Raw genomic sequence first — 15450 nt, forward strand, 5'->3', positions numbered from 1 at the left:
AGCCAGAAGACTGGTCAATAGTCATTAAGACATTCTTCTTGGACACCAATTTGATTGACACCTGTTTGAAACAGGTGGGTACCACACCCTGATGGAGTAAGATGTTGAAGATATCCATGAATAAGTTAGTCAGCACAGATTTTTAATACTCGCCCAGATAATCTGTCTGTGCCCGATGCTTTCCTCAAAATCATTCTCCTGAAGACAACCCAACCATCATCCTCAGATGTGGACAAGATAGGATCATCAGGCTAAATTGGGGTGCAGAAGAGTGGTTTTTCACTGTTACTGTTATCAAATCGGGCATAGAAGGCATTGAGTTTCTCTGGGAGTGAAACTTTTCTGTCTGCTACTTCACCAGATTTGGTTTCATAGCAGATCATGGCATTTAGGCCCTGCCACATCTGCCTTTTAAACAATACAGTTGTATCTGTTTCTACTAATTCCACTGGTTGCTCTTTTCATAAACCACTTTCTGTGTGGAAAAAGGTGTTCTTCAGTTTCCTTTTATATCCTTCCCCTTAAATCTATGCCCTCTAGTTTTACACTCCTTCATCATGGGAATCGATGATTTTGTATATCTCTATCAGCCCCAACTTCCCAGCCTTCTCGTTTAACTCAAGCCCCCGGTGAATATTTTCTGCATCCTTTCCATCTTAATGATGTCTTTCCCATAGAAGGGTATCCAGAACTGCACACACTATTCCAAGTGTTGTCTCGCCAACAAATCATACACAGTGGTAACATGAAGTCCCTGTTTTTGTACTCAGTGCCCTGACCGATGAACGCAAATGTGTCAAAAACTTTTTTCACCTTTCTGTCTACTTCTGTTGCCACTTTCAGGAAAGTGTGTACCTGTACTCCAAGTTCTTCTGTTCAACAGCACTCCCCAGACCCTACCATTTACCATTTAACCTATCAGGTCACACCACCTTACATTTGTCTGAGTTAAACTGCATCTCCCATTCCTCAGCTCAGTTTCCCAGCTCATCTGGATTCTGTTGTAATCTCAGATTACCTTCTTCACTGTCCATCATGCCACTGATTTTGGTGTCTTCCATAGAGGGATAGAAGATCAGGCTTTAGGTTCTCTTTATTATGAACTCCCATTTCAGTAAAATGGGATTATTAAGGGATAATATAGACAGGAGGGGCTGAACAGTCACAGTTAACATTTAACATTTCACACAAGTCACAGCCCAGCGATAATTTAATACATTGAAAGAACTGAGGGAAGGCTTGTCACAGTCTGTTCCAGAATTCAATACATTTGCAAAGACTTTGATTTTGCAGGGAGAACCATGTTGACTGCTGGAGAGGAAACAGCTTTTTGAAGCAGTTCTTGTGGCCAGCCATTTTTGTGGAATTCAGAGGAATGCCTGCTTTGTGAATGACTGGACCTTTTCGGTAGATTGACCTGTGGCAGGAGGGTCATTTTGGGAAGCAAAATGCTTCATTTTGATTGTGACTAACAGTGAAGGTCATTTGGAGAGACGGCCTCATTCTAAGTGTGACTAGCAGTGAAGTTACTTGAAGAGACAGGTGCCAGGGTCTTGGAAGCTTCGTGGAGGCCGCCCAATTCGGGTCACACCTACAAAAAGACCAGGAGTGTTATGACCACAGCTTGTGAGGATGGACAAAGGCAATGCAAGGAGAATTTGTGAGTCAAGCAGCCACAACTCCAGTGTTCCCATCAGTTCAACGTTAATTCTGGGCAACACATTTCAAAGATCTATGCTTCAACACTGAATTTGAAAGATTGAACTTTGAAGTAACTTTCTAGATTTTGTCGTGGACTGTAATAGTATATCACACAGCACACACACACTCACACACACACACACACACACACACACACACACACACACACACACACACACACACACACACACACACACACACACACACACACACACACACACACACAAAACACCTGCGCATAGCTGGGAAGAGATTTAGCGTTAAGGATAGTTTAATAGTTAAGACCAGAGTTTAAGAGTCAGAAATAAAATTAATGTTTTAAAATTAAACACTCTCTGGTTAATTGCCTATTGCTGCTCGTTACGTGTGGTTTGTAACATCTTTAGTCTTACTACTTTTAAGTTCTTGAAAAATATTAAACTTGGGGCGGCATGGTTGGCATAGTAATACCTATACAGCACCAGTGATTGGGACCAGGGTTCGAGTCCTGCGCCGTCTGTAAGGAACTTGTACATTCTCCCCGTGTCTGCGTGGATTTTCCTCAGGGGCTCCAGTTTCCTCCCACCCTTCAAAATTCACTGAAGGTGTAGGTTAATTGGATGTAAATTGGGCGGCACTGACTTGTGGGCCGAAATGGCCTATTACCGTGCTGTATGTCTAAATTATAAATTGAATTTAAAAAAATATAAATTATAGTACACAGCACTATAAACTTCCAACTTCTTGTGTTGAGACAGGAAACTTAAAGTTAGTCTTAGTCAAAGGGACTGGGGTAACTGTCAGATTGACTGAATCCAGGTGGGTGGCTGAGAAACAGTGAAATGGAATGGAGAAGACCAACAAAAGGTGTTAATTGGATATGATAAGGAACGAGATAAGAATGAATGATGTCTGTGAAAGGAGACAGGCAAGGGAGTGTCATAGCTGGGGGAAGGTGATGATGGGGGGTTTAACGAAAGGTAGAGAAGTCGATATTACTGTCATCCACTTGGAGGGGGTCCAGATGGAAGATAAAGTGTTCCTCCAATTTACGGGTGGCCTCAGTCTGGCCAGGCAACCAATAAAAGGGGTTAAATGAATATGATAAGGGTCGAGCTCAAAATTTATCATGTTTGACCATCAAAAGGTGTTTAAAAGAGAAAATGAGCAGAGGGATGACTGTGGTGGAGAGTTTGGTTATGTAACAGTGAGGGATAAGAACAGGACATGAGCTCTCGTTCCCACTCTCACTTCTCTTCTGCTGTCTCCAAAACAGTTCAAATGAAGCACAATTTATCATCAAGGAAGAGAATATATATAGCCCTAGCTGTAGCAAAAAAATATATTATGTCAACCTGGAAATTAGAAGATAACCTGAGAATACAACAATGGTACATAGAAATAAATAAATGTATTCCATTGGAAAAAGTAACATATAATTTAAGAAATAGCATCACAGTATTCGAACAAATATGGGAACCAGACATGCAACACAATAGAGAAATCCTACCACGGACCTCCACCACCTAAAATGACAGAAGGAGAGGACAATGAAATGAACTGACCCAATATGTAAAAGTAGAAGACACAAATTTCTTGTTTATTTTTATTAAGTGATGACGTTGTTTAACGGGTTTAATGTATCATATAGATTGAATGTTGAATAAATGGGGAGGGGAGGGGTGAGGGAGGGAGGGAAGGGAGGGGGGAAAAAAGGGGAGAAAATGACACTGTGTATATTTAAGAGAAAAATGTCTGTATGTATTTTGGTCAGTATGGTTCATAGTGTGAAAAATAAAAAAATTTAAAAAAGGAAGAGAATATCATCCTCCAAATAGCCTGATTACATTTTACATAAGACTCAACATTGTCCAGCAATTGCAGATAATTTGCAGGCTAAAATCGTAACCAACGTGAACTTATAGGCAAACCATGACAGTGATTATAAAATTACACTCGTTAATTGATGGCAAATCAGTTCCACTGGGACATAGCTAATGGGCAGTGATGAATTAATTCTCTGGACCATGGAATGTTTTGGGTAACTGATTAAGGAGTATCTTAAAAGGAGTCCATGATAAGGAAACAGTAGCTGTAATAATAACTACAGCTACAATCAAAAAGTGAAAACAAGCAGCTGAGAAGGTGGAAATCCAAAGTAAAAATAATACGCTGGTCTTTGCTCTACCATCAGGCCTGATGAGTGCCTCCAGCATTCCCCATTCTTATTTCAGTTAATGATAGTTGAATATCACTGCTATATCTTTATTTTTAAACTGTACCCTGTAAAATATCAGTTCTTTGCAATCTCATTTAGAACTTAGGCACTTCTGAAAAGAATGCTCTTTTAGTCTCTGATGCAGCTAAGATACCTTTCACAGTGAAAGGGTTCTCTCGTGAAAAAGTTTGCTGCTGTGCATCTCACAGGCAGGTGTGTGGAATAGTTGCATTGCAAATATGAATGGGCGGGGTGTCTGCTCAGGTGCAGTGGCACTGATATGGAAGGAATGCAGTTTAGTTGATTGGAGAGGGAGTGGTGGAATGTAGAAACTCTGCTGCCCATCTAATTCTTTCATTTAAGTGCTTTCTGCTTGTCATAAATTGAAAATTATTTTCCCTTTTCTCCACCCAGCGGGAGTGAGTGTGTGAGTCAGTGGCATTGGGTGGAAACCTGACAATACAAAACAAATAAGCTGCCAGTTTGATCCAGCAGCATTAACTACTCCATTACTCATTTGAGCTGCTTGGAACTGACAGAAGCAAAGAACGCACTCGACTAAACACCGGACCAGAGCCAACGACAAAACTGCAAAGGGATTGCAAGTCAAATCCAGGTAGGTGAGCAACAGAAATTTAACATTTGTATTCCTCTCAACCAGATTTCCAATGATTTGGTCAAAGTTCTTCGCAGTGTTGTAAATTAAACTGGAATGTTGTGCACGATGATTAGTTGCAATTTGAGAGAAATAAAATAAAACAGGCAAGTGCTGCCTGAAATCTTGTAGAGTCTCTTTCACTAGGAATGAAAGTAATATTAGTGTTTGTGAAATAATCACAATCTCAAAGTAATTAATAAATTACAGGTGTTTATGGTGTAAATAAAAATATATTTGAAATGAAGATGTGCCTTTTCCCCAGTGATTAAACATTGGGATTTTAGCTCAGTGAAAGTTGAATGTGGAAGGCAGGTTTTTAAAATGTAATGATGTCTTACCATGGTCATCTTTTATTTTATCTTTGTATAACACAAAAGGAAATGATTCAACTCATTGTGCCTATCCTACCAGACCCATTCCTGCCTCTCCACCCATTGTGCCTATCCTACCAGACCCATTCCTGCCTCTCCACCCATTGTGCCTATCCTACCAGACCCATTCCAGCCTCTCCACCCATTGTGCCTATCCTACCAGACCCATTCCAGCCTCTCCACCCATTGTGCCTATCCTACCAGACCCATTCCAGCCTCTCCACCCATTGTGCCTATCCGACCAGACCCATTCCAGCCTCTCCACCCATTGTGCCTATCCGACCAGACCCATTCCAGCCTCTCCACCCATTGTGCCTATCCGACCAGACCCATTCCAACCTCTCCACCCATTGTGCTTATCTGACCAGACCCATTACAGCCTCTCCACCCATTGTGCCTATCCTACCAGACCCATTCCAGCCTCTCCCTATTTCTCAGTAATACAGCACCTTATTCCTTGTCACCTGTTCACCAATTCCCTTAAGATTTTTTGTGCCTTTACTCTGCAAAAGGGAACACATTACTGTGACTGATATCCTTCACATTTAAAAATGTAACTTCCCATAAAATATGGAGATAATTGGTAAGAGCCAGAACTTAAGAAGCCTCATACATACATCATAATTACCACAGGAATGCTCCCACGTAACTGCCAGAAGAAAAGTATCCCTGTGTCAAGTAGCAGTTCAATCCACCAGGTCTTCCTACCTCATTTTAAACTGAGTATCAAGTTGTGTGTAATTTTTTTGAGTCACACATGTGGAAGGTAGATCGGGATTCCTTCTTGGAGACAGAGCAATACAAGCTAGGGAAAAATATCACTGCATAATTAGCTGAAAAATGCACCCAGAAAGTAGCAAAACAAAGATTCACCATTAATTAACTTGTGGTCTCTGGCTCCATGACTTCTGGCTTGCACTTTTATTAGGCATTAATTACTACACCCAGCTGGGCTCCAAGTTCCAGCATTACTGATTATATATTGATGATGTTCCGTTTGCAGCATGTAAGAACTAAAATGGGGCAATGCGCGATGCCTTGCCCACCCTAATCTTCTGGTTGTCCAGGCCCTGGGGCATGGAGCAGTTGGCTCATCAGCTGCTCAGTTGCCGTTTTGATAAGGAATCGTTTCCATCTGAAGGTTGCCTCACTTCACTTATCTTCCCTTCAATCATTTCTATTTTAGCCATAAATTCACAACACAACTTGTTTACATTGATTGAAAACATAAATAGCGGGTTAGGGAATAACAAGACAGGATATTTTTGGAAAAAGAAATGATGAAAGCCAATAGACATCCTGTTAATATTTTGAAATACTGCTCTTGCGTTCAATTCCTGATGAGGATTTTAAATAATTTATTTTTTTAAATTCTTTGCTGAAATTGAATTTTAAGTACAGTTAAAAACAAGATGGATTTAATAACGCCACACAGTAACTAAATAAAATTAATTACGAGATGGCAGTGCATTCCGCCATCTGTAAATTAAAGCTACAATACTGGAGCTTGTTAAATACCAGCCTTGTGCTGGCCATTGAGCTGGAGGTGATAGAAATAAAAATGGTCTATTTTGCTGCATCTCTAAGGATTCTAGATGTATCGAAGCAAAGAACAACATCAATTTCAAAGTGCAATCCCATCTAAGATTAACAATTATGTAACACATGCATCTTAAGAACACATTGGTCAACACCTGTGTTCCCTATGCAGTGCCAAGCTAGAACTCCAAGTTGCTAGTCATGTTTATTTCCATCAGCATTCCCATGCAGACATGTCTGGCCTTGGCATCATCCATTGCCATGGTGAGGCAAAAGGTAAACTCAAGGACCTTGTGAACAGCCTTAAACTTAATGGCATAAACTTGTATTCTCCCATTTTAAGTGAAGCCCCAACTCTATCTGGTTCACTGTTTCCATCTACTTCCACCCTTTATAATATTCCTACCCTTAGTGGTCTTGTGGCCACTGGAATCGCAGTGGACATGACGAAATAACCACACAAGGCGTCTCAAGAGTGATTCAAACAGATTTACTCTTCATCACCTGTGTTACCTTTTAAAAGCCAGAATCAAGTGCTCGACATGCACTAACATCGCATGGCCGGTCCGATGCCTCCTGGGAGTTGTAGTGCCACCATAGCACCACGACAGTCTTTTCTTCTACCTGTCTTTCCACTTCTCCCTCTCTCTTCTGATCAAAGCCCTACCACCTCTTGGCTGCTTTCCAACTCCTCTCCCCATCTTTTTTTACCCATTTCTACCCTTGATACCTTAGTCTTGACAAGAGGACCCCTTTCTTTTTCTTGTGCAGTCTAATGGCCACATGGACATTCAAAGGAGGCCTATCAAGATTCTTTGTTTCTTTTCCTAATGGACTACAATATTGTGCAGCCCACTGTTTATCAACCATGAAAGATGCACCTTCATATTGGAAAGAATGAGTAATGAATTAAGGTTGAAGGCCTAGGATATAAGGACGAATTGAGTCAAAATGATTGAGTGATACTTTATTCCTTCTGTTGCCAAGGGTTCGTTCCTCTGTGCTCTTGAGGTTGGCCAGATTTTCTGTCAGTAAATGCACTTGGTGGAACTAATTTGTAATCTAATGCAGAGACAAAGTAAACATGATTGATCTGGAAGAGGTGATGCTCTCACTCTGGAGGTTGGGTCTGGAAAACAGCGAGAATTTTACCTTTTACTTGGAACTGTGATGGACCTGTAAATGATACATGGACCAAACGACTAAAGTTGAACACTTTTCCATAAATTTTGCATAGGAATTCCTTGAAGAATTAATTTAGCAACTTCCTGTGAACACACATTTAATTCTCTCAGTTACAGTTTGCTGAAATCTACATGATTTATGAAAGTAAAAATCTTGTCTCAAAGGCAATGAGATACTTTTTGAAACATAGTCCGTGCTAATGCAGGGAACAACAGCTAATTCACAGGACATTTCTCAAAAAAAGAATGGGTTTAATGAAACATTTGTAATTGTTATTCAGGATATGGAAAGGTATACCAGGTGTGCAATACTGACATTCCAAAGTGAACACAACCCCACCCAAAACTTGCACAACCAGTTTAGAAACATTGCTAACACACCCATCCATACACTCTCACAATCATCTTGATTGACATATAATTTCAAAGAAAAAAAAATCCCCACCCAGACTATTTAACTACACAGTTGCTCAGATCGACTGAATGCATAAGTACAGAATGAATGTTGCTGGCATTGGCTGAGAATTCTATCTTCCAAGACAGGTGTGTACAATTCTTGCCCCGTACAATAAAAGCATGGAATAATCTTCACCCTATCATACTGACACAACCAGACCCCATTCAATTTAAGACATCTCTTCTTCAAAGATCTCCTCCTTAAGTACACTCAGTTTAAATTCCATATGGAATATTTTGAGGATCAAATTTAGATAAAATTAGAAGGAATTTCAAGCAGGACAGATGAACATTGCGGTGAATCCAGTTATGGTTTTAAGTGCATCTTAGTGTTTGTTGTTACACAGCATCCGAGAGATAGGGATTCCTATGAGATTTATAAATGCTCTGTACACTGTGCTTTACCTTTTGTGCTTGTTACCGTCAACCCATTCCATTCGTTTCCTCATTTTTATATTTTACTAGACGAGAAAGGCTTGGGAACGGATGAAATAATAAAACAAAAATAAAACACAGGCGTATTTTTCTCATGCTTGTTGAGATGTTGTCAGTTTAAAAGGGTTTGTGTTTCAATAGATATTTCTGCAGAAGTACCAACTGTTGCTCCAAACTAGTCAGGAAAGTGGAAAAGATCATGCTGAATGCAGATCGCACAACAAATCACTGCAAAGCATCGGAAACCAACTTCTGTCAGAGCTTTGCTGTTGTATTTTTGTATTGGACTGGTAGCTGTGCAAATCTTCTTTGGCTTGGCTTCGCGGACGAAGATTTATGGAGGGGGTAAAAGTCCACGTCAGCTGCAGGCTCGTTTGTGGCTGACAAGTCCGATGCGGGACAGGCAGACACGGTTGCAGTGGCTGCAGGGGAAAATTGGTTGGTTGGGGTTGGGTGTTGGGTTTTTCCTCCTTTGCCTTTTGTCAGTGAGGTGGGCTCTGCGGTCTTCTTCAAAGGAGGTTGCTGCCCGCCAAACTGAGGCGCCAAGATGCACAGTTTGAGGCGATATCAGCCCACTGGCGGTGGTCAATGTGGCAGGCACCAAGAGATTTCTTTAGGCAGTCCTTGTACCTTTTCCTGCAATATAGCAAATATATCATAGCAATATATGCATGCCTGAGCTAAATTTTGATGTTTGTTGCTTTTCATAAACATGCATACTTTTTTTCCACTGGATCTTGTGCATGGGAATAAAAGATTGTATGTCAATTGATACATTTATATATTTGCTGAAGTTATTTGAGCTTCTGATGTTATTATCTTGACTGGGATCCCCATTGTATGCACACTTAAGCAAATTGAATTCAGTAGTTTTGAGAAGTTGTGAAACCTTCACGACAAAATTTTTACTTTCATATATCGTGTACATTTCAGCAAACTGAAACTGAGAGAATTGAATGTGTTTCACAGGAAGTTGCATTAGCAACTCACTGAAACCGTGGCAATCATGGATGCATGATTGTGTGACAGCACAAAAATGGAGTGACTTTTGTGTCAAAGAGAAATGACTGGATGGGATGTACATTGCCAACTAGTGAGGAAGTCAGTTCAATGTGCATCGTAGTTTCAACATCCGCAACAAATTTCAGTGACTGCACCTCTCTTCCACCCAAAGTTGCTGGGACTTTATCTGTGCTGAATTGTGGTGACTGGTACCCAGTGGTAACTGGAATGGTGTGATGCAGTGTTGGAGTAATAAAACCTCAGACAACACATAGACAAATGTGAGAGGGGTTGTAGGAGTTACATTGGAATGCAAGCTGGGTGTAAAACAAGGTAGATGAGTTTAAAGCACTTAAAGCACATTGAAATTGTACTGTGCTGTAATGCTCCAAGTTCTTCTACTAAACGTGGCAATAACACGAGCTATACTTTAACAGTCTGTCAACTCAGGTGGTCTTTCAGTGTCCATAAAAAGCAAAAATATTTTGCCAAAGCTTCAGGCCTGAGCTGAGATAATGAAAGGTTAAAAAAAAACCTTGATTGAAGTTATATGCAGTCCTCCAAATAACAGCCATTTACAACAGAAGGAAATGTTACAGTGATCATGGAAGAAGACTGGTAATATTAGGCAGGTACTGGATCCCAAGTAATGGAATGTATAGAATGCCAATGAGGTGTCTTTTTAGAGCAGTTTGTGATCGAGCCAATGGATGGAGGTTGATTAGCGATCTTCAGGTCAAAGAACCATTATGAGGTAATGATCAGAATATGATAGAATTCACTCTGTAGTTTGAAAAGGAGAAGCTAATGTCAGATGTGTTAATAATGCAGTTGAGTAAAGGTACCTATGGAGGCATGAGCGAGAGGAGCTGGCCAAAGCTGATTGAAGGAGACCTTAGCAGGGAAGACAGAAGTGAAGCCATGGCTGGAGTTTCTGGGAATAATTCAAAAAGATGCAGGGTCGATTCATCACAAAGAAGCAACAGCACCATTCTTAAGGGATGGCGAGGCAACTGTGGCTGACCAAGCAAGTCAAAGACAGCAACAAAAAAGAGAGGCCACACAGTGTTGCAAAATTTAGCAGGAGGCCTACTCTAGGGCCTCACTCTTTCAATAATAGTGTTATATCTTAGTTGACTTTGAACTACTGTCAGCCTTAACATTAGAGTCTGTGCTGGGTAGCAACTGCACCACATCTACTGGGCATTACCATCTGCCTACCTCCCCATACCTCCCAGATCCCTTTCCCCCCCCCCCACCCCTGACCCCCAGGAGTCCATAGGAATGATTAGTGAGTGCAGTAGAAAATATTATAGCACATCAGTACTGCTCACAACTATTTTAGAGTGTTTCAAAATATAAGCCAATTTCAATTATGATCACTTTTGTAGGAAACTCATTTAAGCACAACTTGAGGCATTGAGACAAGTACATGAACATAAAAGTTCCATTATTATCATGTAGTACTACATTTAGAATGTAACAGAGAGTCACCACTTTGTCCAGTGCCCCCCCACCCCCCACAGAAACAAGGCCCCAGTGAAGAATGACCTGCGATCTCTGGTTTACAAGACCAGTGCTCTAACCACTGATCTAACAGAGTAATGATAGTTTATTGTCATATACAACAGACATCATTCAGATGCCTTGCTGTTTGGCATGGACAATCATGTCTCTCCATTTATCACGATCTCGGACCCTCCAAATTGTAGCTGTTGCCTCCCCTGTTCTTCTCCATTTTTGAGTTGAGATCCCATAGTCGATGATACAAGGGAAATTGTAATTCAAGGGAATTGTAAATTGCACACAAGCATATAGATGCAGCAAAATTCTTACTTGCTACAGTTAACCAGGTATGAAAGATGCACTATTTACAATATGCCAAGATAGAAAAGGAGATAATAAATATAAAAGGATAGATTGATAAATCTTCACGCCTGCAATAGTTTCGGCAGTGCAAACAGATATTTTGGTGGTCTCAGACAGGGAATAGGGAGATTTAGACCACTTGCAGGCAGACAGGATCAGTTCGATTTAGCACCATGGTTGGCACAGACAATGTTCAGCGTGCATGATAAAAGCCAACTGACCCACTTCATAATCAGGTTGGTTTTCAGACATTTTCTACTCTGAAGGTACTAGGTACTGATGCTTGACAATGCCTCTGTATCCTTCCACGCAAGTCAGTGCTGCTCAGAAAGAAGTGTGAACTTTTTTTGTGTTTGACAAATATTTAAAAGAGAACTTCATTTGTATTAAATGTAGTCAACGTATAACATAGGTGGTATGAAGGGAACACATGTCATTGGGCCTAGTATATTGCAGGAATCCTTATCCAGATGGATTCCCTTCAATTAAGACATGAAGTTGGTGTGCAGAATTCAGCTGTATATCTTTTGCATGCAATTTCCATTGGGATCACCCTAGATTCATACCCTAGATAAGAACAAAAGAAACAGGAAGAGAAGTAGACCATTCAGCTCTTTTCACCTGGTCCACCTTTCAATTAGGTTGTGATTGATCTTCATTCTCAGTGCCATTATCCTGCTTTAAACCAGCTTTCCCCAATTTCTCTCTGGGATAAAGTGAAGCTGTTAAATCATTGGATGGCAAAATAGCTTAACTGAAAGCAGTAAGCTTGTCTTCTTTTTCCCCAATTGATACAATAACAGAAAGTGCCAACAGGATTGAATACACTTCAGTCTCAGTCAATGTGCTGTGTCAGTTATCAACACATTTCTCAATACATCAAACAAATATTGTTTTTAACATGTTGGTGGTGGAGGAAGGGAAGTGGAGACACCTTTATAAATTGTTTTCTTTAACTGTCAACTACTTAGCTGAGGTTAGGTAGCAGGAGTGGGCATCTCATGGCACATTCTAAGTTTGTTTTGAATATTTTATTTAAAATCAATACATATAAAACATTGAATGACGTATTTAACATTGTAATAAATAATTGATTGAATACATGTTGAAATATATAAAAAGAGAGAAGAAAGAAAAAAATGACAAGATTTAAAAAAAATATCTAAAACCCCCCAACCCCCATCCTCTACCAATTCTTACTAAAAGAACTATACTAAACTAAAATCTATGTAAAGATGTTATGCCTAATGCAATTAATGTAAGATAATAGACTACTTCAGTATAATTTTTTACATCAGTTATATATTACTCCTCAAACACTGAATAGATGGAAATCGGATGTATCAGATCAGTGTTTTAGATGTGGTGAAGATACTGGAACATTTCTTCATTCTACATGGTCTTGTTTAAAAGTTAAACCTTTTTGGATTTCTGTAGGTAAATTTTTGCAGCACGATACAGGTGTTATTTTTCCGTTATATCCTGAGTTATTTTTGATGAGGAGTTTTGAAAATATAACTCCTAAATTACCTTTATCAGATTCTCAGTTGAAATTTGTTAAATTAGTTCTGGTGATAGTGAGGGAATGTATCGCTGTCACTTGGAAATCAGATGTTTCATTAACATTAGAATGATGGTAAATGGAGATTCATAGTTGTATTCCAATAGAAAAAAAATTACATATCATTTGAGAGGTAAATACTCCATATTTTTACAGATTTGGAGCCTGTATGCTCAAACATTAGGTTTGAATTTATAAATAATTCCTTTGAATCCTCCAGACCCATGAAATCTTCCCTTAATAATTTATGTTCTTTTGTGAAATGTTTTTGGGATCTTTGAGTGTTTCCTAAAGCAATCCAATTTAATATATATATATTTTTTTATATATAAAATATTTTTGTGCATTCTAAGTTTGATGCCGGGGTTAAATATTACTTGGTAGATAGGTGAGCTGATAACTGTGGGGCGAAGGCAGCTGGGCATTTTGAATGGATGAATAAATGTTTCATTTGCCCCTTTGTGGAGATTTAAGGAACTGAGAAAAAAGCTAAGAGGCAAAAGCCAAAAGATCAGGAGTGAATTAAAATTGAAGCAAAATAAAGAGATTGGAATAAGACAGAGATGGATAAAACAAAAGGATCCAAAAATTATGTGATCTTTCAGGACACTTTAGAAAACAGTAAGGTTGAGGAAACAATTAACATCATTCTAACTTCCAGTCTCATTTATAGAGAGTTTAATATACAAATCCACCCAACCTTTGTATTGCATAGAGGCTAAGGGTAAGGTGCTGTTTTGTGTCAGGTTCCTTTGTGTAAGTGGTCTAAATCAAACTAGCAAGAAATTATTAATTATACATGTTTGTCCTTTCCTTCAATTTAATGAGCATGTAGAAGAGAATGGGCTGCAGAATTTACAAGAGGGGTATTGATGGGATTGCTCCGCTGGGAGCTGCCAGTAACTCAGTGGACTGAATAGTTTCAAAACTCCATTAATCTGTCATTTAGTGGTTTGGAAATCCACTTAGTTTAGCATATGGCTCACTCATTTGGAGCCATGGGTTTAGAGTTCAAGTTGGGTGTGTGTTCAGAGCCAGAGGTCAGAGGTGCAGGACTGTGGGCCAGGTGTGTGGCCAGAGGTGGGATGGGGTGTAGAATGCCTGTAGTTAAGAATGAGGGTGGGCTTCCAACTGGAATGGGAATCCAGAGTGTTCGCTTTAGTCTCACTTCAATCTCTATGCAAAATAGAATTTATAAAAGTATTAGAATATTAACAGGGATAACAGGGGTCCAGAAAATCTAGTCAAGTGCTAACAGTGCCAGAATTTAGAGTTTTGGCAAAGGTATGCTCAGAAAGTGCTTTCACTCAGTTCTTATCAGTGACAGGGACCTCCCATTGGCCAATTATTTCAGTTTGTTGTCCCACTTCCACACTCACACATCTGACCATGGCTTCATGCACTATCCCACCAAGACCACCTGTAAATTGGAGGAACAACACCTGATTTTTCCATTTGGGCACTCTCCAGCCAGATCGCATTAACTTCTCCGGTTTCTGCTAACCTACCATCTCCCTCCCTTCCCCCTGTCTTCTTTCCCTCAGCTCTCCACCCCTTCCCTCTTTATTCACCCATCCATACATCCTCCTCCTGCTCGCTGCTGTGCCCTTCTGCCCTTCTCCACCTATTACCTCCTACCTTTAGGACCAAAGTCCACCTCCCATGTCTCCCCCACTGCCTTTTTGTTTGGACCCGCAGCAATGTAATGGGTTTGCAAAGGGCATAGAAGAAGAACGCTTCACTATGTACTCAACTCAGTATACACAGTATTTGCCGAGAGCTTTTAAGATTTGCCTAGGAAAACACTTTGAATTTTAAAATCATTTCAAACTATACACAAAGCGAAAACAAGTTAAACATTCCATAGAGAAGCAAACTGGCCACAATCATACATTTAATAAGAAAAGCCTGTATCTTTTTGAAGACAAAATAATACAACCATTGTCTTCTGTTTTCTTCCTTTTCTGCCCCTTTTTCTCCTAATCATGCAAAATAACAGAATTTACACTGTGAAATCTCAGCAAAGTTATGTTGATCACATGACCAGTGCATGGCAATGGAGTCAAAACACCAGTAAGATAAAAAATATCCATAAAACTTACATTAATGGTTAAAACAATATAAAACCAATTGTAGAACATAATATTAGTAATGAACAATATACATTAAGATTGATGACATAAACAATTAATTTTACAGGAAAACATTTAAAATAGGCCAGTAGCAATCTTTTCCCCCAGTTACAGCAGTGTGAGAGACAGGAAGGGAGGGTCTTAGGAGGTGCACAAGAAGTTTCCCACCGGAAACATTATTAAAATGACAGTAAATACAAGTAAGAGATAAAATTCACAATTATAGAATTGAGAAGAGAAATGATTAAAACCCATTTTTAACTCTGTTACACCAACATTTTTCCATATATTGATGAAGGACTCAAGTTCAAAACATCGATTATGTATCTTTAACTTTGCTGCATA

At 39.6% G+C, this 15450-nt stretch overlaps 1 protein-coding gene across 5 annotated transcripts in view; it reads left to right on the forward strand.

Annotated features, from left to right (window-relative positions):
* scel (sciellin) overlaps positions 1-15450 on the forward strand; it is a 159268-nt gene that overhangs the window by 46040 nt on the left and 97778 nt on the right. For 4 of the 5 annotated variants that reach the window (XM_069890310.1, XM_069890313.1, XM_069890312.1 and 1 more), the window contains one exon: positions 4313-4514. The gene's annotated coding sequence lies outside the window, so the exon portion shown is untranslated. Of the gene's footprint in view, positions 1-4312; positions 4519-15450 lie in introns of all 5 variants that reach the window. The other variant, XM_069890311.1, reaches the window with a different exon arrangement.

This window comes from Narcine bancroftii, chromosome 7 (genome assembly GCF_036971445.1).
Source record: "Narcine bancroftii isolate sNarBan1 chromosome 7, sNarBan1.hap1, whole genome shotgun sequence".
Taxonomy (NCBI): Eukaryota; Metazoa; Chordata; class Chondrichthyes; order Torpediniformes; family Narcinidae; genus Narcine; species Narcine bancroftii.